The sequence below is a fragment of the Pogona vitticeps genome, chromosome 5 (assembly GCF_051106095.1).
Source record: "Pogona vitticeps strain Pit_001003342236 chromosome 5, PviZW2.1, whole genome shotgun sequence".
NCBI lineage: Eukaryota > Metazoa > Chordata > Lepidosauria > Squamata > Agamidae > Pogona > Pogona vitticeps.
Genome location: NC_135787.1, coordinates 142665516 through 142691422, shown reverse-complemented (window position 1 = coordinate 142691422; position 25907 = coordinate 142665516). Strand labels below are relative to the sequence as shown.

Sequence of the window (25907 nt, the reverse complement as noted above, 5' to 3'; positions counted from 1 at the left end):
CCGCCCAATGGCAGAGCGCAGTGGGTGTGACTTAGGAAGCTAGGCTGCCCGAAGACCTCCTGGGGAGGGGGGGGGTGTTGAGCGACCGGCCCCAGCCCAGGTTCCCCGCTGGAGAGGCTTGAGTTTCAGCCCCGGCTTTGCCAGGCGAGGTGCCGCGGGGAAAGAGAGCGCGAGCGGGGCTAGCCAGGCCCGGCAGCTGCAAGGAGCGCGGGGAGGGGAGGGGAGGGGGCCCTGCTGCCCTTTCCCCTCCCTCCCTCGCCCCGCCGCCAGCATATGGCGAGCGGGGCTTTGCAAGCGAAAGGGGTGTCAGGCAGAGATAAGGTGTCGGGAAGCCCTTGATCGCGGCGTGGAAAGTTAAATCCGCGGCTGTCTGCAAGGCGTGTGGCTGGAGGGCGGAAAGAGGGAGAGTGGGGTTGGGAGGCAGCGGGAGACGGGCTGCTTAGTTTGGGGATCACGTCGCACGAGCGCACGAGCATTGTTTCCTTCCGAGGAAAAACCGAGGTCGTCTGGCGGCTGCTCGTCGCTTGCTTGCCAGCCTCCAAATGTTTTTTGGGCGGGGAGGTGAGCGAGAGGTGAAACTGTGTGTGTCTGGGCATGATACGCGCACATGCCTTTCATAGGAACGGTGCCGTACGACGTAACCAGGCGGCTCCTCTTCTACTACTATGACCGGCGTGTGAATGGGACCGCAGCGGCCACACCCGCCTCTCGGGCAGCAACGCGCCCTCGCGGCCCGCGGCTGAAGGAAGGCGCGCGCCGGCCTGGGCTGAGGGCGGGCGAAGGGCCCTCGCCGGAGCGGGCGGGGGGGGGAGGGAATCACAGGGAGTTTGTTGTGGATGTTTACATAATAAATAATCAGCCGTCAAGGCAGTTCTAACTTCTGGCGACCCTTTCCAGGGTTTTCTTGGTAGAGAATACATAAAAGTGGCGTCCCATCCCTTTATTCTGTTGGGGGGGGGGGTAGCTTGCCCATTGACTACACAGGCTAGCTCTTCTCCCAGGAGGCGCAGTGGGGAATCTAACTCCTAACCTCTGGCTTCCCGGTCCTTGTCTGTTGTTGTATTGCTTGTTTTATATTTTAAATGGTTTATTTTTATATGTTGTTAGCCGCCCAGAGTAGTCAGTGGACTAAATTGGGGTGGGGGGTGGGGCATAAATTCAATAAATAAATAATAAATAAATATCTAAACCACTATTATTAGTTAATGGGTGCAGGTAACAAAAAAATCCAGTTGATTGTCCTTTTGAGGGGGAAACAGGCTCATTTCGCCTTCTACTATATAGTATTTATGGAGTCCATGCCTCTGCAGCCTTTTCCCCATGGACCTCAGGATGCCATCCATGGTCCTTCTCCTCCCCACAATGTTATCCTCCCAAGAGCCTTGTGAGATATGTTAGGCTGAGGTACATAGCGGGTCTCCCAAGATCTCCCAGTCTGAGCTTCAAGTTAACGCTGCAGGGATTGGAAGATAGCTCTCACCTGCCCTAATCTGACTCTTTAGCCACTTAAACTGCAATGGTTGGCTCTCAAATTTAAGAAGGCCTAATGCCAGAGAGGGTTTAGGAATCAGATTGTAGCTAGGAGGTTTGCCCTGGAGAGGGGAAGATGATTTGAAAGAAATGTGGCATTGCCTATGGTGGATACACCCATCCTGCTTTTCTTTTCCCTGGTAAACAAATTGATCAGGCATCTGCATTTTTCAAAAGGCCAAAATATTGTTAGCCCTTTCCTGCAGTAGAATCTTTGAACTCTATGAGAGGAATTATATGCAAAGGCAGAAGTCTGACAGTCAGTCTCCAGGGTGACCTCTTGCAGTCCGCTCTGCATTAGGAGCTGCTTCCCTTATATGGCCATAAGATGACGTAGGTATTTATGCTTGACAGGCAGTTTGGGAGCATGCCAGGGGTTGAAGCTTTTTTTTTTTTTTTTGAGCCACAGAGATAACATTTAGTTTCTGAATTATATGTGGATTCAAAGGTGGCTTGTCTGAATCAACTCAAAATAACCATCTCCAAGAGACTCCTATTCCCCCCCCTCCAGGATTGCAGAAGGATTGTATGTTATTACATGGGTGTAATCTTCTTCCAAGATGTTTGAAAGAGTCAATAAGCTCAGGGCTTTAGACTAAAGTCGGCTCTGACTTAGACAACATGCAATCACATTGCGATGGCTTGGATCACACAGTGTAAGTCACGGGGAAATTTAGGCTTTTTAATATCAGAGGCGAAGATAGTGAGAACTTCTGAGGACATGGGCAAGATTATTACAGGAAGCTTGTTCTTTTCTTTAGATATACAGACTATATGGGAAGGCAGTGTCTAAATGTAATGCTTTCATTAACAAAATGAACCCTGAAGGGCTTTTGTTTCTTTGTTGTCATTCCTTTCAGTGGCTCTAATTCTACTTCTGCAAAAGTAAATTTCTTAAATTTAACTTGATAAACTTCCATTGTATAACACTTTGATCTAACCCCAGAAATAGCAAATATTTTCATTTACCCTTTTATCCTCATTAGTTTACACCTTACCAAAGAGTTTGTCAATAGCCAAAATCTAGAGGTGAGTGGTTTGTGGCAGAGAGACCTAGTCATTGATGCATATAACATATATATCCTAGAATAACAGGGATAAATTGGGTCACGGTCGGAGGGGGGGAAACGAAGCAATAAATAACAGTCATGATCCTAAATCCAGCTGCTAATCCTAAGAATATAGACCTATTGAATCAAATGCTGAATCAACCCTTAAATAAATCCTATTAATTCAATGACTCTACTGTAGTTGGGATTTACAACTAGATTTAGGCCCTGTATCTTGTTGTTACTGGCGTGTGTGTGGCTATTTTTCCATATCTTCATAATTCCATTAAAATAAAAATACTTACAAAATACAAATGTAAGATTAGGTGATACCTGTTACATACAGCTATGACCTCACCTGTCCGTCACTGCTAAAGCTGTGAGTCATCTACCAATAGTGTGACGGAGGGTGGGACATAAGGGGTGGAGCTGTGGTATAAATGTGAGTGAATGTGTGTGAGAGAGTGGAGATAGGGACAGATAGGGACTGATAGGGCTTGGATAGGAGTTAGGAGATCTGTGTTATAGTGTGAGAGTTTGTGTATGCTAGTGCCTTGATCATAGTGATTGACTTATTATTTATTAGAAGTGATTTACCATTCCTTTTATTTGTACCCAATAAACCTGAGTTTTTATTTTGAATCATATTTTGGCCTGAAGCTACTTATTTGAAGGAATGGTTGGTGGCAGTGGAAAAGACGAGTGATTGAGAGTGACGTAGTGACCCCCTTTGTGAGGTAGAGGGAGGCCGTTACAATACCTTTATAGATAACTAAAAATTATCATAGAATCTGTAAGCTTTCGGAACCACTTTATCAGGCGTGTACCAGTGTGAAGAATGTCCAAAAGTTCATGGCAAGATGGATTTTGCCAGGAAAGTTACCCTTAGATGTAAAGTCCAAACGTTTAAAAAGTGGCAAAATTACTAAGATACCAAGAAATAGCGCTCCCTACCCATACCAATAAGAAGAGACATGGACTCTCAACATCAGTGGAGCAGGACTGTAACCACTAGGTAATGTTGTTTTAACTTTAATCTGACCTCAATTGGCCAAATCTAGTGCATTTACTAAATTATCATCCCATTTCGCAGATAGAAGACTTATGTTTTCGGTGTCTCACACACACACATACCAGCCAAGCAGAAACACATCCTTTTCCAAGAAAGGCCAAAGAGGAAGGTGTGTGTGTGTGCATGGCCTGTGCCTCTTTGAAAAACAGGGGTGTGGATACCCAATCCATAGCTGTTTCAGCTGTAACTTTAAAAGAACAGCTGTAATGCAGCCTGCATCTTTCCTGACTAACATCTAAGAAGGGCATGGCCAGAGAAATCCATCTTGCCAAGAACTTTTGGACGTTATATTCTTCACAATGGTGCATACCTGATGAAGTGGTTCTGATCCACGAAAGCTAGCAGATTGCATGATTATTATTTTTTAGTGGTCCCAAAAGATATCACCTGCTCTTGCATGTCTAAATACAGTTGCTCTTATAGCTAGGTAGTAAGTTGCAGTGGAGAATTATGTGCCATTAAAATAGCACTCAGCAAAGGAACATTTGAAGTCAACCAATCCAAGACATTTTGTTACTCAGGCAAAACGGATACAATTATGGTTGCCAGGTTCCTCTGAAGATTTCAGGACCAAAGCCTGAGGTGATGGTGCAGGTCCCTGTATAACACCGACAAAATTGTTTATGTGTGCACACAGGAGGCAAGAAGAGAGAGAGAGTATGGAGTTCTTGAATTGCTCTCTAAAAACCTCTGTGCAACACACAAGCACCAGTGCATCCTGGTGCCCATTGAGATTCAAAGCCACCACCCCACAATAAAACCAGACTTTCTTTTCCTCCAGCACCACTTGCCCTGAGATTTGTCTTGCCACCTGGATATCCTGGGAGGCCTAGCAATTGCCTGAAACTTCGGCTGGCACCCTGAGACCTGGCAACCCTAGATGTGATTCTGCTGTCATCCAACCAGAGGTGTGTAGTGCCCAAAGCCAGTCATTTATTTTGGTACATGAGTTAGAAAGGCGCATGAACATCCTTCCTATCCCTGACAAGACAGAAACAATAAATACAAAGTACAAACTGCCCTTTTATGACTCTTCATATTAGCTACCTGAGAGAGCTGCCCCAATCTGCATAATGATGGGTCCAGCACTGAATCTGAACACACACATAGTCTTTTATATTGCTGTGGTGCACACGTGTTTATTGCGCATATGCTCACATACACAGTTGATTTTCCTGAGTTCATGAGATAATGGCTTTTAGATATGGAAGCTTTAAATGATGAGGATAAACATACCTATCTCCATAATAAAGGAATCGTTTGTATTTAAACATATAATGTCATGAATATGTATACAAAAGAGGAATAAGACTAAAGAAAGCTTTTTCATTGCAAGATTTCACTATATGTTCTAATTAGCTGTTGGAATACTTCATTACTTATGCTACTAATAAAAAAAGGCCCTCTAAGTGAGTGCCTTTCCTGGAATACAACTGAGACAGACTAAGCTCATAGCATAACGAATCCCATCAGCACTCCTAAATGCGAAAGCTGAGCACTCATTTTTCAAGGAACAAGCTGGTGGCAGAAATACATTCATAATGCTTTATAGAAATCTTCAGTAATTTATCTCTAATGGAGAAGGCAACCACCTTTTTTCTCATTGCCCAAAAGTACTAATCATTGTAGCATTATGTCATGAGGAATTTCACAAATATAAGGATAGCAAAATTAACAATGTCTAATTTCTTGAAAAAGAGATTGTGCATGTTCTCTGATTACAGCAGTGATTGTTCCACTGGGTACATAAGTACACATGTACCAAAAGAAAAATGAAGGAAGAATAGCTTCCTATTTCTGGACTAGATCCACACTTAACTGATAGTTGGAGTAGATCTATTGAAATCACTCTCGTTTGGATGTTAAATAAATAATAAATTCATTCTGCTAATATATGTTGTCATTTTGGTGTGCCTTATAGAATTGATAGACACAGTTTGACATGGAAAAGTTAAAGAAACTCCAGATGCCTCTTCTTGCATTTCTCCTCAGTACAGTATATACTTTGGTCACTAACAAAGAATGCGTCTGAGAAAGGTCTAGTTTTAATGGATCACTTTGTAGAGATACAGACTGTAGATGTGGAAGCCTGAACTAGATTAAGACCAAGAAGGGTGGAGATGGGGCAGTGACTGATATCAGAGCCAACATTTCCTGTGTGTGTGCAATGTGCTTGTTTAGAAAACATTAACCAAACCCTTGTTTTGTTCTGAATTGACAAAAGTTCTCTCTCTCTCTCTCTCTCTCTCTCTCTCTCTCTCTCTCTCTCTCTCTCTCTCTCTCTCTCTCTCTCTCTCTCTCTCTCTCTCTCTATTTTTCAGAGCTAAAATAAAGATATAACTTCTTGCATTCCACTGGGCATCTTCAGAAAAGAAAGTCTAATTCGATATTCTTCATTGTGAATAAGCTAAATGCGGATTCCTTCATTGCAGGCAGAAACAACAAAGAGTCTTATAGCACCTTAAAGACCAACAAGTTTTATTTGGCACAAGCCTTCATGAACTGGAACCAAAAGATGTAAGTAGGCTGTAGTCCCAAGAAAGCCAAATAAAACTTGTTCATCTTTTAAGATGCCAAAAGATTATTTGCTGATTTGCTGCAACAGGCTGTGCCTTTGAAAATTTAATTGTTGACATGGTTTACCATAAAGTCTGAGTTTATTTTATTTTATTTTATTTATTAGATTTCTATCCTGCCCCCCTAGACAGCGGCTACTCAGGCGGAGTTGGGCAGAGTGTGATGATATACACAGCCTGAAGAACAATCTTAACATCACCATCAAAGAAACAGAGAAGGCCAGCAATGTGGTTGTCATGGACAAATAGAAATACACAAAGGAAGCTGAGAGACACTTGTCCAACTCCCAGATTTTACTAGCTTGTAACTACAAACTCAGTTGCTAAATATCAAGAGGAATTACAAAACCTTAGGAAAAAATGTCCCAGAAAATATACCAAAAAAAAAAAATCTGACTAACTCATTGCAAGAATCTCAACCTTCTACCTGCTACCAAAAATACACAAACCAGGGAACCCCAGTAGACCAATTGTACCAAGCATTGATACCATACTGTTGGGGTATATGGATATGTGGACTTCATCATCAAAACATATGCCACCTATGCACATAGCTTTGTAAGCGATACCACGGACTTTCTAAGGAAACTTCAATCCACTCATGACCTCCCTGACTATACCATTTTAGCCACAGTGTATGTAGAAGTTCTTTACTCTAACAACCCACACTGAAACAGACTATAGGCAGTCAGAAATTCCATTCAAAATAAAGACAAAGCCCACATAGTCACCGTCTGTGACTTCATGCTCACACACAACTACTTCACCGTTTATAATAAAATCTATCTCCAGATCAATGGAACTGTCATGGGCACTTGCATGACTGCACAATATGCAAATATATTTATGGCTGACACAGAACAACAGTTTCTTAACTGTTGTACCCAAAACCCACTCCTCTATTTGAGATGCATTGATGGCATTGTTTCGATCTGGACCCACAAAAAGAAAGCCCTAGAGAAATTCCACTGGGATTTTGATAACTTTCATCTGAGATCAACCTGACCTGGACCAATCTACACAACAGGTGCATTTTCTAGACACCATTGTGAAGTTACAACATAGACATTTTAGCACCACACTGTATCCAAAACCTGGTCAATATGGCAGCTTGCATGCCTCCAGCTTATATCTTGAACACACCACAAAATCTATTATTTACAGCCAGGCCCTCAAGTAGAATTGCAACTGCTGAGACACACAAGATAGAAGATCCAAACTGAAGGATCTACAGATTGTATTTCTCAGACTTCAGTATACATCCAGTATGGCTAAAGAACAAATTAACCTGGCAAAATGAACATACAGAAGCAACCTACTACAAGACAGACCCACATGAGAAAACAACTGAACATAGCTAGTTGTCACTTTCAGACCACAACTGAGACCACTCATACACTTCATAAATAATCTCCAACCTGTCCTTAACAAGAATACTTCACTCTCCCAAGCCCTTGGTAGTAGACCTATACTTAATTACAGACAACACCCTCCAATCTCAAGTGATTATTGATGTAAAACAGACTACACAACACATACAGAGATGGGGGACTAACTCTTGCTCTGATACCAGCTCTGACCCCACATCTATTCTAGCAACACAATTACAGGACCCAACAATGTCACACACAATATCAAGGACACTTTTACTTGTTCGTTTGCTAATGTGATCTGTGCCATTTTTGACAACAGTGCTACTTCCCAACTAACTACAGCCACCTTTGCAGAACAAGGCAGGGATTCTTAACCCATTATCATTCATGTAACACCAGAACAATCATCTTGTTTCTACTGTTGTTATCTATAGACTGGGGTTCCTTGAATCTTCTCCATGAGAGTTTGCAGTTTGTATGATTTTATAGTGGCCCAATAAAAGGCATCATCCACCCTTACATTTCTGTAATCTTGCAGGCCACACAGTCTTATACTTGTTTTTTCTCCTCTAAACATAAGAACTGAAAAGAACTGAATATCAAACGGGTATTAAGTAATGTGTGAAATACCACATTGACTCACACAATTTGCAGCTTGTGTCTACTAACCATACACTGTCTCTTTATTTTGGAGCCATGTATAAATGTATAAATATTTGCCATATAGTCTCACTCTTATGTCTGAGGAAGTGAATTTGATCTAAAAGCTCACATTAAAACATAACAGTCTTTAAGATGTCACCACATTTTTGTTTGTTTGTTTGTTTGTTTGTTTGTTTATTTATTTATTTATTTATTTATTTATTTATTTATTTATTTATTTATTTATTTATTTATTTATTTATTTATTTATTTATTTATTTATTTATGTTTTATGTTTTGTTTTTACCCATGCTCTGTATCAGTGTTGCATTGGTTCTTTTGAGTGAATGTATAAAATAATTCAGAGCTCTCAATACATCAGCAATTGATCGCATTTTGCATACCTGTTATTTCTGTCTCTAATACAGTATTAAAGGGAAAGGATGGATATTGTTTCTTAACTTCTTTTCCCTAACAAGCTCTGGAACATGAAAATTAATGAAACTCTAAAGATCAGTTTTTAAAAATCCACAGTCCTTTAATAATGCATTCTGTTATGCCTTCATTATTAATAATATATATTACAGTGCTAGAAAATATCAGCCTTGCCTCGTAGCAGTAGTTATTATTCATAATTTCTGCAGAGCCTCTTTTATCTCTTTTCTCTTCATAGCAATCTGGGAAAGCAGATCATTTTACAGGAAGAGAATTTTGGTAGAGAACCAATTGTTTGCCTAAGGCTACCTAGCAAGTTCAAGGATAAGTGGCAGGGATTTGAATCCAAGGGTTCCCACAAGGTGATATCCCCTGGCTTTCTTGCACGGTTATCAGCTGTTATGTTGTTTTACAGAATGCAGAATACTTGACAGTACAATTGCTTCTCAGCTTCACTCAGGCTACAGTGCCTATAAAACATAAAGAATAGTATTAAGAACTGCAGTACAATTGGAAGGGCACAGCAGAATAAAACACATAGCAAAATAAAAACATTTCTCCTTAAACTTTTTAAAAGCCTGCTTTAATGTTCAAAAGACAGTGTTCTGGATCCAACCAGTAATCCTTACTAGAGCAGACCCCTTGAATCAATGAGATTTCCATACATGTTGATTTACCACTCAATGATCCCACTCTATTATTTGAATACACATTATTCCATTTTTCTTCCATGAACTCAAGCTGGCATATTTGGTTCTTATCCTCTCTGCTTAATCCTCACAATAACCCTGTCATGTAGGTTAGGGTCCAACCCAAAAGTAATCCAGTGAGTTTCCATGACCAAGTGTGAATTTGAACCCAGGGCTCCCGAATCCAAATCTTTAACTACCATACCACATTGCATCACTCCATTGAAACTAGCTCAACAGTGGGACAAGCAGTTTAGGTCCAGTTGTCCACAGCCAAGACATCCATCACTGAAAAGACCTAACGGATGTGAAGAACTTAATCCAAAGAGCAAAAATCAGTATTAGTTACCATTAACAGCAGATATCAATGGAAGAGTTGAAATCAATGTATGTGACTAGCAAGTCCTATTAATATAAGTGGGTCTAGTCCGGTTGAGACCAACAATGGATTAGCCTTAATGGGCTATGGTGTTAATAAACAATACACATGTCTATATTTGGTGGGTCTAGTTACTGCACTAGCTAACAACGGAAAATGCAAATAAAAATAAAAGTGGCTAGGAGTTCACCTTCAGTTAAGAAAGAAGGAGGTTTGGGTTGTTAAAATGGCAAGTAACTCCTTTTTGTGCTTTGAAACTGTAACTTGTAAAAAAAAAAATAATTTCCAGACTAGCTAGATTCAAGATGATTCCACACTATAATTATTCTTTTGCTCCTTCAGCACGGCTGAACGAAAAATTGCTGAAGGAGCTCAATGTCTAATAGGCAGATGAGATTTATACTGTACATATACATGAGAGGAAATACTGGCCAAACCACAGTTCATGGGCCACATTATGGCTTCAACCGAGGAAATTCAGAGGAAGTGACAGAACCCATAAAATAAAATAAAGATAACTAGATATTTCCTTATAGACCACTGAATGGAGACTCTCCACTATATATAATATCAAGAAGCACAGATGTGCTTGCATAGTTGTGGACTTCCTTGAAGATTTTCACCTATTTTCTTCCCTCTGGTGGTGGTCTGGTTATGGCTTAGAGATCCTGGCAGTGGATAAATGAAAGTAGTGGCACAGCCATGTTTGTAGGGCAGGTGAGTAAAAACCAGGGACACAGAAATAGACACACTGGTGAATGTGTTTATGTCTTGTGGTTTGTAGATTTATGAATTAGAGTCCCACATTACTTGTAATATATGCCTAAGCTGCAACTTCGGAAATTGTGGTTGTAAACATAAAAGGTAGATTGATGGAACTAAGGTTTATTTTCCATGTTGCTGTGTATATTTGGCACAGTGCAGGCATTCAGAAAGGTGTTCCAGAGATGTTTGTTTTATGCAAAGTAGGGAGGAATTATGTTTTCAAAGAAGTAGCTGTGTTAGTCTGAGCAAGCATATGAGACTGTTCCCACTAAATAACTGGAATCGTCGAGGCTCAGAATCATGCATAGTTATAGTTATTATACCATAATGAGAAGGGAAAAAAATAGCATGCCTTATGATAGAATCTCACATCCATCACATAAAGTCACAGAACTGTGTGAAAGTACTGTATATTACTGCAAGTAAAAAAGAAGAAAAAAAGCAAACAAAAAAAAAGTTCCAAGAAAACATTTAGAATAGTTTTATACAATAGTGACTTGAATATATATAGATTGTTGTTGGTTTTGTGTAATCATTTTACTGTGGCTGTTACTACTCGTTCTGCCCCCTATTTGTACACCTTTTCACTGTGAAGTAGGAGTTGGGTGGCCATCTGTCAGAGACCCACAATTTGGCTGCAATTGACTTAGTTAATCTAGTCTGTTATCAAAATGTAATGTCCAGCTCAGCTGCATGCAGAGACTGCCGTGTTTCTTTATGCTTTATGTTTCTGCATGCACGATGGGCATGTCACACTGGCGGGTGGGCGTGTCACACTTGTGGAGGGGCATGTCACGCTTGCAGGGTGGGGATGTTGTGCTTGCAGGTGGCCATGTCGCACTCGCGGGCATGCGCATGAGTGCGACACGCCCCTCCGCGAGTGCGACACACCCGCCCACAAACAACACGCCCCTCCGCAAGCACGACACGCCCACCCATGAGCGTGATAAGCCCACCCACGAGCGTGGGGTGCCCCGCCCCCCCACGAACAGAGCCCGCACCCCCAACCAGTCTGCGGTCCGAAAAAGGTTGGGTCCCGCTGCGTTTAGTCAGTGTGGGATGGAGTGACATGCCCTTGGGGCATCTCAGCAAGCTAGAAACTGAAAAGGTTACACCTATTGTTGTCATGGAATCTATTTACATTGGGTGTTATCATCAAGGAGGATCTATCCTGGGGCACTTGTATTACAGCAGTCATTAAGAGGTCCCAGCAGAGACTGTATTACCTGAGACTTCTCAGGAGACAACAACTGAATGGAAAACTGCTGGTAACCTTTTATCACTGTATCATAGAGAATATTTTCACCTATTGCTCTGGTATATGGTTTGCTAACTGTACAATGGCAGATAGGAAAATGCTCCAGAGGATTATTACAATGGCCCAGAAGATTATTGGCTGCCCTCTTTCCTTTTTGGAAGATCTCTATAATTCCTGATGTCTTAAGAAAGCCCAAAATATTCTCAAAGATCCATCACACCCGGGCCATTCCCTCTTTCAGTTGTTACAATCTGGAAGGCGGTATAGGATAATTAAAACAAAGACAAATAGATTGAAAAACAGTTTCTATCCCAGAGCTGCAGCTATACTGAATTCCACTGTATAGTGCAATATTAATCTGTTGTGCGATGGGAAATTGAATGAGAAGGATGTGGATGTCAATGAGACGGATGTGTTTCATATGTAACGTGCTATGTTTTTTATTTTATGGATGGTATGTTCCTGTATGTTTTTATTATTACGTTACTGGAGATGGCATTTAATTTCATTGTACAGAAGTACAATGACAATAAAGTAAATTCACATGACATCCTGCAACTCCAGAGAGACAAAAAATGGCATACACACCAGCTCAACTTTTTAAAAAAACGCGTGCCTTTTTCATCCCTTAATGTTTCCACCATCTTGCCTGGTGAAGAATTTGAAAAACCTAAAAGCTCACATCATCTTTATGTCACTTTTGTAACATTTTCAGGTACTTCTTTGATTGTGTCAGATGCAATTCAGTCATGTTTCTGGAGTGGAAGCCGACAGATAGCTGTCATTGCCCAGGTGATTCCCAAATGTGCTCACAGCCCTCATATTGTTTGGGGAAGTTCCTTCCTTCTCCCCATTTTGTAATAGTAGTAGTAGTAGCACCACCACCACCTGCAGCAGCAGTAAAAAATTCCACGTAGCTCTGTACAGCTTTTGTACAAGACTGACTCTGCTTCAGGGCCACAACTTCCTCCTGTGGTGATGGGAGAGGTAAACATTAGAAAGGTATGGAAAGCCTTTACCTCCCCATGTCCCAAGCATTAAAAGCAGTGGAAAGACATGCCTTTGGGTGAACTTTTACTGTTTCTCAGCTCTGATTTTATGCAAATTATATAAATAAATGAATCCCCTGTTTGTTTGTTTGTTTGTTTGTTTGTTTGTTTGTTTGTTTGTTTGTTTGAACTTCTTGTTTTAGCATTAGTGTGAACACTCCCCAGGGCAATAGCATGCAGCTGACCAAACTTTTACTTCCAGAAGCACTGCACTGTAAACTTGCTTCTGATATGAAGAAAGAAAGAAAAGAAAGTTAAAACAGTAGCAAAAGGCAGCTTTACATAATTCCATTTTACTTAATTTCCTAAAAACTGAGATGGCACCTGACAAAACTCTGTAGGAAGCTTCTTCCAGAGCGAAAGGGCCACATGACCAAGGAAGCCCATTTCCTAGTGTTAGCTCTTTTTTGATTCCTTGGATGTCACCATTTTTAGCATCAAGGACTGCATGGAGGCTATTTTGTGGAAGAGACATTTCAATAAGTATTGATGTCTTAAAACCATTAAGAGCTTTATAGGTCTTCACCAGCACCTTGAACTGGGCATGGAAACTAACAGGGAGCCAGTGAGCACCTCAAGACTGGAGATATGTGTTAATATCTGCTGGTTTGTATCAGTATTTTGGACCTGCTATAGTTTCTGTACTGATTTCAAAGGCAGCTCTATGCAGAGAACAATACAGTAGTTTATTTTAGAGATTACCACCACATGAACAACTGATGTTAGGCATTTCTTATCTAGGTAGGTGCACAGCTGGGCAATCAACCAAAGTTGATAAAAGGCATTCTTGGCCACAACAGATATTTGGAGAGCTCTGTAGAGAGAGCCAAAGATAGAGAAGCTCTGTACAGTCAGCAAAAACAAGACCTGGAGCTGACTGTGGCTCTGTTCATCAGCTTTTTATAGCAAAATTCAAGCTTAAACTGAAGAAAGTAGGAAAAACCACTAGGCTAGTCAGGTATAATCTAAACCAAATCCCTTATGAATACACAGTGGAAGTGAAGAACAGATTTAAGGAACTAGATTTGGTGGACAGAGTGCTGAAGAACTATGGATGGAGACTCGTAACACTGTACAGGAGGCAGCAACAAAAAACATCCCAAAGAAAAGGAAATGCAAGGAAGCAAAGTGGCTGTCCAACGAGGCCTTACAAATAGCAGAGAAGAGAAGGGAGAGAAAATGCAAGGGAGATAGGGAAAGTTAAAGAAAATTGAATGCAGAGTTCCAAAGAATAGCAAGGAGAGACAAGAGGGCCTCCTTAAATGAACAATGCAAAGAAATAAAGGAAAATAATAGAAAAGGAAACACCAGAGATCTGTTCAGGAAAATTGGAGATATTAAAGGAACCTTTTGTGCAAAGATGGACATGATAAAGGACAAACATGGGAGGGACCTCACAGAAGCAGAAGGTATCAAGAAAAGGTGGCAGGAATACATAGAGGAATTATACCAGAAAGATTTGGATATCCCGGACACCCCAGATATTATGGTTGCTGACCTTGAGCCAGACATCCTGGAGAGTGAAGTCAAGTGGGCCTTGGAAAGCATGGCTAACAACAAGGCCAGTGGAAGTGATGGCATTCCAGTGGAATTATTTAAAAACTTAAAAGATGATGCTGTTAAGGTGCTACACTCAATAAACCATCAAGTTTGGAAAACTCAGCAGTGGCCAGAGGACTGGAAAAGAACAGTCTACATTCCAATCCCAAAGAAGGGCAGTGCCAAAGAATGCTCCAACTACCATACAACTCATGACTAAACAACAACAAGATAGAGCTGGGTCCAAGAGTACCCTAACCTGTAGACCAGATCCTTCAGGGGTAGTGTAACTCCATTGAGGGCAGGTAATTATCCCTCTAACTGGTCTAACAATCCTCCTAACAGTAAGATCTCTATTGCATCTGGATTCATTTGCAGTTCATTGGTCCTCATCCAGTCAATTATTGATGCTAGACAGCTCTCAAGGACCTGTACAGCATCACCTGCAGACAAAGAAAAGCAGAGACAGAGCTATGAGTTATCTGCATATTGATGACAACAACAAATCTCTATATGATTTCCCCAGAGGCATCATATCGATATTAAAAAGCATTGAAGAAATGGGAGAATCCCAGGGGACCCCATAATAGTGGTCCCAAGAGGTAGACACCACCTTGCCCACTTTGTACTAGTTGAGATTGGCCCTTGAGGAAGGACTGAAACCATAGAAGAGCACAGCCCCCAAGTCCCAAACTCGACAGTTGTCTCAAAAGACTGTGACTGATGGTATCAGAGGCCACATAAAGATTTAGAAGGACCAGCAGTGTCCCTGTGTCTGCCTCCCTCAGGAGATCATCTTGCAGGGTGACCAGTACCATTTCAGTTTCATGGCCTGGCCAGGCCTGAACCCCAATTGAAATAGAGCTAGACTATCTACTTGCTCCAAGAATGCCTGCAGCTGGTCAGCCACCACCCTCTTGATCAATTTGCCTAAGAATTAAATGTTCGGCACAGGCCTATGGGGATTAAAATCATCAGATGCTACATTTGTTTCTTTGGAATGGGCCTTATCATGGTTTCCTTTAAACAGGAAGGTAAATTGTCCTCCTGTAGAGACACATTAAAGATGTGCCTAGCCCATTTCATGGACACGCCACTTGCTGATTTTAAAAGCCATAGTGGGCAAGGATCGAGGGAAGAGGTGGTGGCTCTGCAGCATGCAGGTGCCTTGTCCCCATCCTCAGGTGGTAGTTGTTCAAATCATCTGTTGCCAAAGTAGTTTTCTTAAGAATGGACCTTATTATAGTTTCTTTTTAACAGATGGGGACCTGGGCTTCCTGAAGAGCAGCATTGATGACACGTACCTGTTCTACTGTTGCATCCTTGAGCCAAGATGGGCAAGGTCTAAAAAGCAGACTTACGAATGGCCCTAGTTACAAACATTTCGACTTACGAACTGCTCTCATAGGAATATATGGACTTGACTTGCGAACTTAGATTCGAATTACAAACTCTTTTCTTTCCTTTTTTAAAAACCTAAGTCATCTTAGGTTAAAAGAGGGGAAAGGGAAAAAAAATTCTACCCCTAGTGGTAGGAACGGATTAACCGGCTTTGCATTAGTTCCTATGGGAACTAATGCAATTCGAGTTACAAACCGCCCCAAGACCTAAGAACCAAAAACAGCTGGAACGGATTAATTGGTTTTCAATGCATTCCTATGAGAAATGCTGATTTGAGTTACAAACCTTTCGACTTACAAACTTCCTTCCGGAACGGATTAAGTTTGTAAGTCAAGGGTTGACTGTAGCAGCTTTACAACATGCAAATGCATTGTCTACATCCTCAGGCCTTACTAACTGAAACTGATACAATTTAACCTGATACATTGGACATCTTCTTCAGAAGATGTCAACAAGGTGTCAAGGTCCTGACCGATGGCCTCAACCTTAGTTCTAAAGTGATCTGCCAGTTAGTTACAGTTGTCAGCATTTGGATGTAGAAATTGTTTTTGTCTAGAAGAGATAAGGCCTGTTGGTTCAATGCAGCCTATTGGACAGTAACAGTAACTCCATCTCATTTCTGAGTGGGTATGACTTACTTAGGAGATTCAGCTAGAACAGGTAGTGGGACGTTAGTCTATTCAGGTGAATCAAAGTATCCAAGCTGATAAGTTCCTTTTGAGCATCTGCTTTGTTGTTGTTATTTAGTTGCTAAGTCATGTCCGACTCTTTGTGACCCCATGGACCAGAACACGCCAGGCCCTCCTGTCTTCCACTGCCTCCCGGAGTTGGGTCAAATTCATGTTGGTAGCTTCGATGACACTGCCCAACCATCTCATCCTCTGTCGTCCCCTTCTCCTCTTGCCTTCACACTTTTCCAACATCAGGATCTTTTTCCAGGGAGTCTTGTCTTCTCATGAGATGGCCAAAGTATTGGAGTAAGATTGCTAGGAGGTCCAATATGCCATTTGGAGTGATCCTTGCATCCAAATGGCATATGGACCTCAAGTGACTCTATTCGGTTTGCAACAGCCTGCTGTCAATTTGCTGTTCTAGTGCAGTGGCATAACAAGAGAACAACTTTAAGATATTGGCAAATTAATCACTTCCTCAGCTCCATAAAGAAGGTGAGGAAGTGATTTTTAAAAACAAATGTACATTAGGACATTGAATATTCACTGTATCACTTTAAAGACCTAAAAGACTAATGAAAGCAAATTGTATTAGGGCAGTAGCTGTGAATTTACCTGCTATTTACAGCCTATTGTTGCCTAATCTCACAGTTCATAAAGGCCTTGCTACATTTTGTACATGGACACAATTACAAAAATCACCTGATATTATTTTAGGTTCCAGCTGCAGATATATATTCAGGCAAGAGTACTGTTCATGTAGAGAGGCCCAGCATTAAGCCCTGTGGCTATGCAAGGCTGAGCTAAACGAAACTGATTATTAGGAGCTTTCCTATCATGCAGTTGCTTTTATAGTGCCTTTCTCAGCAAATTGAACACTTTTTTTCATCCTAGTGAACAGACTGAATTTTAAAGAACTGAATGATAAGGGCAGTCATTTTATCAGTTGGTGGAGCAGAATCTGTCAGGTGCAGCAGGCAGTTGGCACTGCAGAAGCATTCCAAATACTGTATTTTAAAACAGTATTATATATAATACTGTTGTATATATAAGAAGAAAGACTACTATCTTGCCATCAGTCAACATTTTAAAGTAGCAGCTGGTAAGTAGTATAATAGCAGGTTGAGGAGGAAAAGAGAAATCTCTTTTTAGTCCTTTTCGAAATCACCTTGAAAAATGTATCCTGGTACTCAATTTTTGTCATTAAAACAGTTTCTAGGAGCTGTCTTGATGCCTAAGGGAAGGTCTGAAGCCAAAAGTGTGTCATTTGTACATCATATGAAAGTGAAGTAGAAGTGTATCCTGATAGTTCCAAATCTGAAATGTCATTCTATTTCTGCAAAGGGGACACACACACAAAAAATCTGACAAATTTTGCAAGAACATAATGACAAATTGCCAGTATAAAAACAAACCTCAGCTGTCTATAACAGTAGCTGTTGATCTGCAGGTGAGCTAGTGTCAGTACTGATACCAAACTGTGACACCAAGAAGCATGGCTGATCACTAGAAATTGTGTGGAGATGATTCAGATCCACTCTGATCATCAACAGTATTTACAAAAGCTGCAGACTTTACCATTATAACAAAAATGATAATCTTAGCACTGCAGAGCTGAAAGGGAGCCTATTGAGTCCAGTCCCTGTCAAAGAGGCACGATTCCTTTCAATGGGTGTTTTGAAGAATCAAACTCCCAACCTACATCACCATCTAGCAACTGGTGCTATTTGCTATGGACACAATGCTCATGTAAGTATGTTGTGTCTGTGCTCCGCTGAAATGAAAGGACGTTGTACAAAGGCGCTCTTTCTTTAATTTGTTTTTCAATACGAAAACGTATTGAAACGTACTACATGTTCAGCAAGTTGCCTCATATATCGGAGGGTACAAGAGAACCTCTGGATAGCTCAATGGCTTACGTATCTGTCTGCAGAGCCAGAAGTTGGGAGTTTGAGTCCTACTGCATCTCCTTGACAGGGGCTGGACTCAATGATGCATAAAGTCCCTTTTAGCTCTGCAGTTCTAAGATGAGGAGGTTCCTGAAAATCCCACACATCTAACTTCTGCAAACGTGGAAGATATCTACATTACATTTATTATTTATTTATAGGGTTTCTAGAAAACAGGTCTAGAAAACAGAAAGAGCCTTTCTTAGGCCTAATGATCTGAAGAGGAATCATCCCAGTCTAGGGTAGTGCAACGTATATAATCCTTCCAGCCTGGTACTTACTGTATTGGCTTGGGAAGCAAGAGATTTTGTTTTTAATTTAACTTGTTCAAGAGCAGGATGGAATTCTGAAAACCACAGATCCCCAGGGTTTCTGGTTTCCGTTGTAACTCAGCTCTGTCTCAGCAAGTGACAGTCGCTCAGCTGAACCAACCTCCTGGGCCTGCTGTAAGATCAACTGTAATAAGCATGGCAAACCTCTTTGTGCACTGAAAAGTGTAGCAATAAATTGTGATACTGTATTGGAATACAGTATTTAAAAATGGGGGGATTAGAAACATGTCTTGTACACAAAATCAAATGTTGATCTAGTTGAATGACTGTACTTAAACATGAGTTGAACTCTCATCCCATATGTTACTTTTTCTAAAAAGGGAAAGGTATTTTAATTTTTTTAAATTACAGGGTAACAGACATGCCTCTGGTCTTGCTGATAAAGCTGTTATACAACATTGCATGTAGTACTTAGTCCCATGCACTCTGTAATTTTCTCAAAATTAAGGGGTACTTTAAAACTTCCTGATGATAACTTGTTCAAGAGCAGGATTGAATTCTGAAAACCTTCAAAACCCAAGACGGCTCAAGACTGCATTACGTGGGCTCAAACTTTAACAGCTTTTTAAAATAACCGTGGCCTCAAAAATGCTTTCTCCTAAACACACATCAAAAGGATTTGCTGGACATCCTGTGATAAATATTTCATATTTCACTTACTTCATTTTCTTGTTTATATGAAATGTTAGTACACAGGGCACACTGCATAGAAGGTGGGTGCGTTCTTGGTGGTGAGCGAGATGTCCCACATATGGCTATAAAATAATCTAGAAAGCTAGAGAAATTAAATGGAGAGTGTTGCTATTACAAGATTCACATATCAGAAGTAAAGAGGGAAGAGGTTGTCCTGTTGGTTAACATTTGTTTTGTTTAGTCGTTTAGTCGTGTCCGACTCTTCGTGACCCCATGGACCAGAGCACACCAGGCCCTCCTGCCCTCCACTGCCTCCTGGAGTTGGGTCAAATTCATGTTGGTAGCTTCGATGACACTGCCCAACCATCTCATCCTCTGTCATTCCCTTCTCCTCTTGCCCTCACACTTTTACTAATATCAGGGTCGTTTCTAGGGAGTCTTCTCCTCTCATGAAATGGCCAAAGTACTGGAGCCTCAGCTTCAGGATCTGTCCTTCCAGTGAGCACTCAGGTTTGATTTCCTTTAGAATGGATAGGCTTGTACTCCCTGCAGTCCAGGGGACTCTCAAGAGCCTCCTCCAGCACCACAATTCAAAAGCATCAATTTTCGGCGGTCAGCTTTCTTTATGTCCAGCTCTCACTTCCGTATATCACTACAGGAAAAACCATAGCTTTGACTATTCGGACTGTTGTTGGCAAGGTGATGTCTCTGCTTTTTAAGATGCTGTCGAAGTTTGTCATCGCTTTCCTCCCAAGAAGCAGGTATCTTTTAATTTTGTGGCTGTTGTCACCATCTGCGGTGATCAAGAAAATAAAATCTGTCACAGCCTCCATATCTTCTCCTTCTATTTGCCAGGAGGTGATGGGATCAGTGGCCATGATCTTAGTTTTTTTATGTTGAGCGTCAGACCATTTTTTGCACTCTCCTCTTTCACCCTCATTAAGAGGTTCTTTAATTCTTCCTCACTTTCTGCCATCAGAGTGGTATCATCTGCATATCGGAGGTTGTTGATATTTCTTCTGGCAATCTTAATTCAGGTTTGGGAATCCCTATGAAGGGGATGTAGCGAAATGAAGAGTCTTTTAGATTTTCTGAAGGAATACGTTCTGGATACCTAGAATTAGAGAGCTCTCTTGACATCAAGTAAGTGTAGCAAACATTTCAAGTCTGTTGTAGGGGACGGAAAAAACGTAGGGAGGACAATAGGTTGTGATAGACCTTAGGTACGAAAGACACATCAGGGAATAAGGTGACTTTGTCAGGGTGGAATTGTAATAAAGGGAGGATCAACTCTCAGGGCTGCAAGCTCAGAGGCTCTGCGAGTGGAGGTAACAGCAACAAGAAACAGCATTTTCAGTGAAAGAAAGTGTTCAGACATATTGGCGAGTGATTCGAAGGGAGGATGGGAAAGGCAGTGCAGGACCAGAGAGAGAGACCACTGTGGAGGTGGTGGAGGTCACATGTTGGCGACACCTTTCAAAAATTGTTCAAGTTTTGGGTGGTAGCTTCTGAAAAAGCGTGGTAGCTTCTGAATCTTGTGGTTGGTAAGCTATGATCGCGGAGAGGCAGACTTTCAATGTGGAAATGGACAGTTGTTTGTGAAACAGGTAGGAAAGAAATTGTAAGACAGTTTGTAGATTGGTTGGGTAAACTGGTAAATTATGTTGGTTAGCAAATCTGGTGAAAGTAGACCTTTTATATGAATTTAGTTTGGTCGTGGAAGGCTTGTGAACATGAACTAAAATTTCATTCACTGAGGCAAGATTCTCCAGGCTGTAAGACTGAGAGTTTGTACATCTGGGTGATGAGTTTGCCCCTGGTGTTGTGAGAGCAGGTGTGGGATTGGAGGGAGGATAAGGTAGTCACTGCTCATGGATTTTAGCAGTGTGAACCAAGGTTGTCTCGGCCACCATGGAGCAATGAGAATTGCATTGGCGTGGTCTAGTCTGATCTTGGATATGGTGCGGAGGAGAAGTGGGATGGGAGGGAACTTGTATATGAGGCTTGTGGACCAGTTGGCCCTTAGGGCATCTCCTTGAGATCCACGTCCTATTCTGGCTCTTGAATAGAACGTGTTGCATTTGGTATTGTTGTGGTTGGCAAACATATCGATGTCTGGAGAGCCCCAGAGGTTGCAAAGATTGTGATAGACTGTAAGGTCTAGTGACCACTCATTCATTTTGGTTTGTAGATGACTGAATTCTACAAACTGTTACCGTATTGTCGTGTGTGGCTATGTAAACCACCATGGAAAAGATATGATGTTCCAGACACCATTCCCAGATCTGAACCATGAGGTAAAGAAGTGGAAGGGAGTGGTTGTGTTGTCTGTCGTGATTTATATGATATTGCTGGTTACAAGTGGTTCGAAGGCTTTGAGCACTTTGAAAATAGCCAAGAGTTCTAGATTGTTTATGTGAAGCGTCTTTTCTATACATGACCATGTGTCCTGGATTCGTAGATTGTTGCAGTGTGCACCCAATCCAGTGATGCTTGCATCTGTCATGATTTGTATCACGGGTTGCAGAGGGCAGAAAGAGCGACCCATGAGTAGGTTGGATGGGTTGTCCCACCAGCGAAGTTGGAAAGGGAGTTCTGGTGTTACTCTGAGAAGACCCTGATTGAGGGTTTGTCATGGGGTCGAAGTGGGTGAGAAACCAGGACTGGAGGGATCGGAGTTTCAGTCTGGTGTGAAGGATTGTTGATGTTGTGGAGGCCATGAAACCTAGAAGACGTTGAGCGGCAAGTGTGGTAACGTAAGCGTGTGGGTGGAATTGACTGCTTAGAGTGTGAAGCTTGATGATTCTTTCTTGAGGGAAAAAACTCTCGCCCTTGTGGAGTCTAATAGGGTGCCAATATAGGTAATGTGCTGGGTAGGTGTAAGGATTGATATTTGTTCGTTGACTTTTAGGCCCAGATCCACCAGGAGGGACAGCGTTATTTGGATGTCTTTTAGACATCCCTGATGTCTCACTCTCAACAGAGACTGCCCTTTTCTTTTGCCTATACGCACACTCTGTCCCCACCCCCAAGTTAATTCCATCCTCCTTTCCTCCTTTGTTTTACCTGTCTATGGGAGCATGGAGGGGTTGAGACTGACCAGCAGAAAAATGCCCATGAAACATTATCAAATGACACCTACCTATGAAATATGCTACTTAGCACAGAATTATATACTAATAGAATCCACATGAGCAGATACTGCACCGATGAAAATCAAAGCAAATCAGAACCAAAATACATCACCACCTGACAGTGGTGTAAAAAAAAAGTTGGAAAGCCAGAGGTTTTGTCACGCTTGGATTCTGTTTTAGGCTTGCATTTGGGGATCTAGTTTTAGGCTTGCCTTTTGGGTATTATGAGATGCAGTAACAGATCACAGGTGCATAGAAAACTGAGCCGATGCTCAGTGTGGGCAGGTTCTTCGAGAATGAGTCTTGATATCTCCTCACAGAGCAGGAACTGAATTTTGAAAGTCTCTAAGGGCCTCACTAGATGAGATGCTTTATTCTGCATCTAGAATCAGTGCACCCATAAGAGGAACTGTGAGTGTGGAGAGCTAATCCAAGAAGCTGCTCTGAATGAAAAACCCCCTCTCTCTTTTTTTTAATGTGAAGAGCATGCTAGCCCTAATTTTAAAAGAACCAAAGCTAAGAAATAACCTGCTTTATTTGTCTGGCCTCTGTGTTGGCAAAAGATACCTTAAAAAGTTGGAAGTATTATATAAAGTAGTGGCAGAATTAATCATTCCATATTTACATGGGGAAAAGGGGAACTGTTAGGAAAATTCACCCATCCATGCCACTCAGACCGGATAGAAAGCAGCTGCAGGGACACCAACTTAGAAAGCACCAGCTGGGGCCTTTATGAAGCTGAAGTGGCCTGTGGTAAGAAACGAGAATCCTATCTTCCTTGCAGCACTTAAAACCAGTCTTTCTTGTTCCTTTTGATCTACAGCTGCACTAACAAAATCCCATATGTCTCCTGTAAGATATGATAATACTATGCATACCATGGGAGTACTAACATGACCTCCGAGTAATAACAATTTCATCCTCCAAAAATAAACATGGCAAATCATGATAATTGTTCTCTAGTTTATGAAGGGAGGAAACACCAGGTGTGTGCTGCATCACAAAGGAGGCCATCAGCAAACTTGTGAGGGCTGGCTGTATCTGATCAGAGAGAGAGAGGCCAATTCCAGACAAATTTTATACAGTATTATATTGGGAATGTTTAGGTTGTTGTTGTTCAGTCAGTTATATTTTTATCCCACCTTTCTTGCAGTGAACACATGGCAGCATACGTGACTGTCTTGTTCAGCACTTTATGGTCACAGCAATTCTGTGACGCAGAGTGGGCCGAGAGAAATGGTTGGCCTGATTTTCACAGCACAACGGGGACCTGGTTCCCCAGAACCCCAGTCCATCTCTTTTGTCTTGATTTGGAAAGAAAGAACCATGATTTAATGTTAGCATGGGAGAGGGTTGCTGTAAAACAAAGTGCATCCCATAGATCTGTTACTGCCTGATAGCACTACTTTTGTGTTTTGGCACAAATGTAACAATTCATTTCAAATTAGAAGCAGGCAAGGGTGGGGAGGACAGAACTGTTTCTGGGCCAGCTGATTTTAGAAGCTATTTGTAGGCACAAGGGGGATTCAGGTAATCAAGGGGGGGGTAGAAGAGCAAAATCCAGATGAAGTCTGGTTTATCAGGTGATACAACACCCCAGAGTTAGGGGTGGAGGGAAATGTTTTTGATGCCTGTTAAAGCAATAAAATGTGGTCATCAGATGTAGCGATTACCACAATTCTTGGCAGGTTTTGCATCTTGCACAGCTTTGGCTTATAGCACCATGTCATGTTGGGAGTTTTTCCAAGATCTGCATTAGTACTAGGGCTTATGGAAGGCTCCCTGCCAACTTCTTGGGGCATTTTTCTTTTCCCCCTCAAGTCTTAAGTCAACTTTTAGAGCTTGTACAACAAAAAGCTTCATGAAGGCTCCACATGGCATGATGGGCCTATACTCCAGTGGCTCTTTGTCCAGTAACCTTCCCTCACTCCAGCTATTTTTGTGTCGATGCTGCACAAGTATAACACATATAAAAACAATTTTAAACTGTTCCAGTAAGTCCTGCATTCACTTGGAATTAGGGACAGGGATGTAAAACTTCCAGGAGGTTTGAAGCGATTTTTGTTGTTTCCCCCAGTCCTTGCGGGGGGGGGGTCAATTATTTATCAGCATCAAATGCTCAATGCATAGCTAAGGTGGCATATAAACCGTATTACTTAGCATATTTATGAATTTTTGGAATATAAAATTTTTCAGTTTTGTATGAACAAAACCTGTGAATATTAACTGTGATCTGCAAAAGGCTGCACCTATAGCTTGGTTTTTGAACTCTGAAAAATGCTAGGGAATTTTCCATCATGATGTTAAATGTCAGCTTCTGCAGGCAAAGTCTTCCATCTCTGAAGCCATCAGGGATTTGGGTTGAACCTAACCTTACATGTAATCAAATAATTTTATGGTGCTGTACACCTAGGAAATTACAGCTGGTGTAATTGAGAACTAAACATCATTTTCCAATACAGTGATACTTTCTATTTTCCTTTTAACCTTGTGGTGCAGTGGTTAAACTGCAGTACTGCAGTCAAGACTACTCACGGCTTGAGTTTGATTCTGATGGGCTGAGGTAGCCCAAGGTCTGTAAACTGATTACCCAGCTCACTGGGGGAGGGCAATATGTACCCTGCATAATTAAATTGTAAACTGCTCAGAGAATGTTTTCAGCATTATGGGTTGGTATATAAGCAGCATGTTTTATTCGTTACAGATGTGTTTTATTTCAGCAGTGTTAAAAAATTGCTGTATGTAGAATCTCAATTACAATGTCTTGAAGTGGCATCAGCTTAATGGAAATTGATTTTGACCCTTGGACTCAGAGTCCTAGAGAACTTATTAGCAAATGTAATTACAGTAGTAGATATTACTAGAACAAACAAGCATGAGCAGCCACGGGCACTGGAAGCTTACGGGCAAGTACCGTGCTTATCGAGAGGGAAGCATGAAACCATGTTATATTTAGAGCTGCCTCATGAAAAAATAAGTTTATAAAGGTAAAACATTACAGATGCAACCAATAAAACTGAATGTTTGCTTAGCTTGATATGAGCTAGTAGGAAGTATGACACTAAATGTTCCTTGGAGACAATTTGCTTCAGCAGTTTGTTTGTCCGTTATAGGTGTTTGAGAGCCAATGGTGTACATTGGATAGAATGAGGGACTAGGACTCAGGAGATGTGAGTTCAAATCCTCTCAGGGTCATGGAAATTCAAAATATTTCACAACTCTCAAAAGCCCTATTAACAGCAGCAGCAACAGGAGCATCTTAGGAGTGTAGAGCTGGAAAGGACCCTATGGATCCTCAAGTCCAGCACTTTTCAAGGAAGCACAGTGAGGAATCAAACTCCCAATCTCTGGCTCTGCAGTGAGACACCTAAACCACTGAGCTATTCAGCAGTGGTCACAATATGTGAGATGCTGCTTTACAGCACATATCA

The 25907-nt window shown here is 41.5% G+C and overlaps 1 long non-coding RNA gene across 2 annotated transcripts; it reads left to right on the top strand.

Moving 5' to 3' along the window:
• Positions 1–10966, top strand: LOC140707371 (uncharacterized). Of its 2 annotated transcripts, XR_012087381.2 has the most exons (4): positions 1–561; positions 4433–4559; positions 5973–6168; positions 6335–10966. It is a non-coding gene; the product is annotated as an uncharacterized LOC140707371 (long non-coding RNA). The 2 variants fall into 2 exon arrangements; XR_012087380.2 differs by lacking the exon at positions 1–561 and having other exon boundaries at positions 817–4559.
• The last annotated feature ends 14941 nt before the right edge of the window (positions 10967–25907 follow it).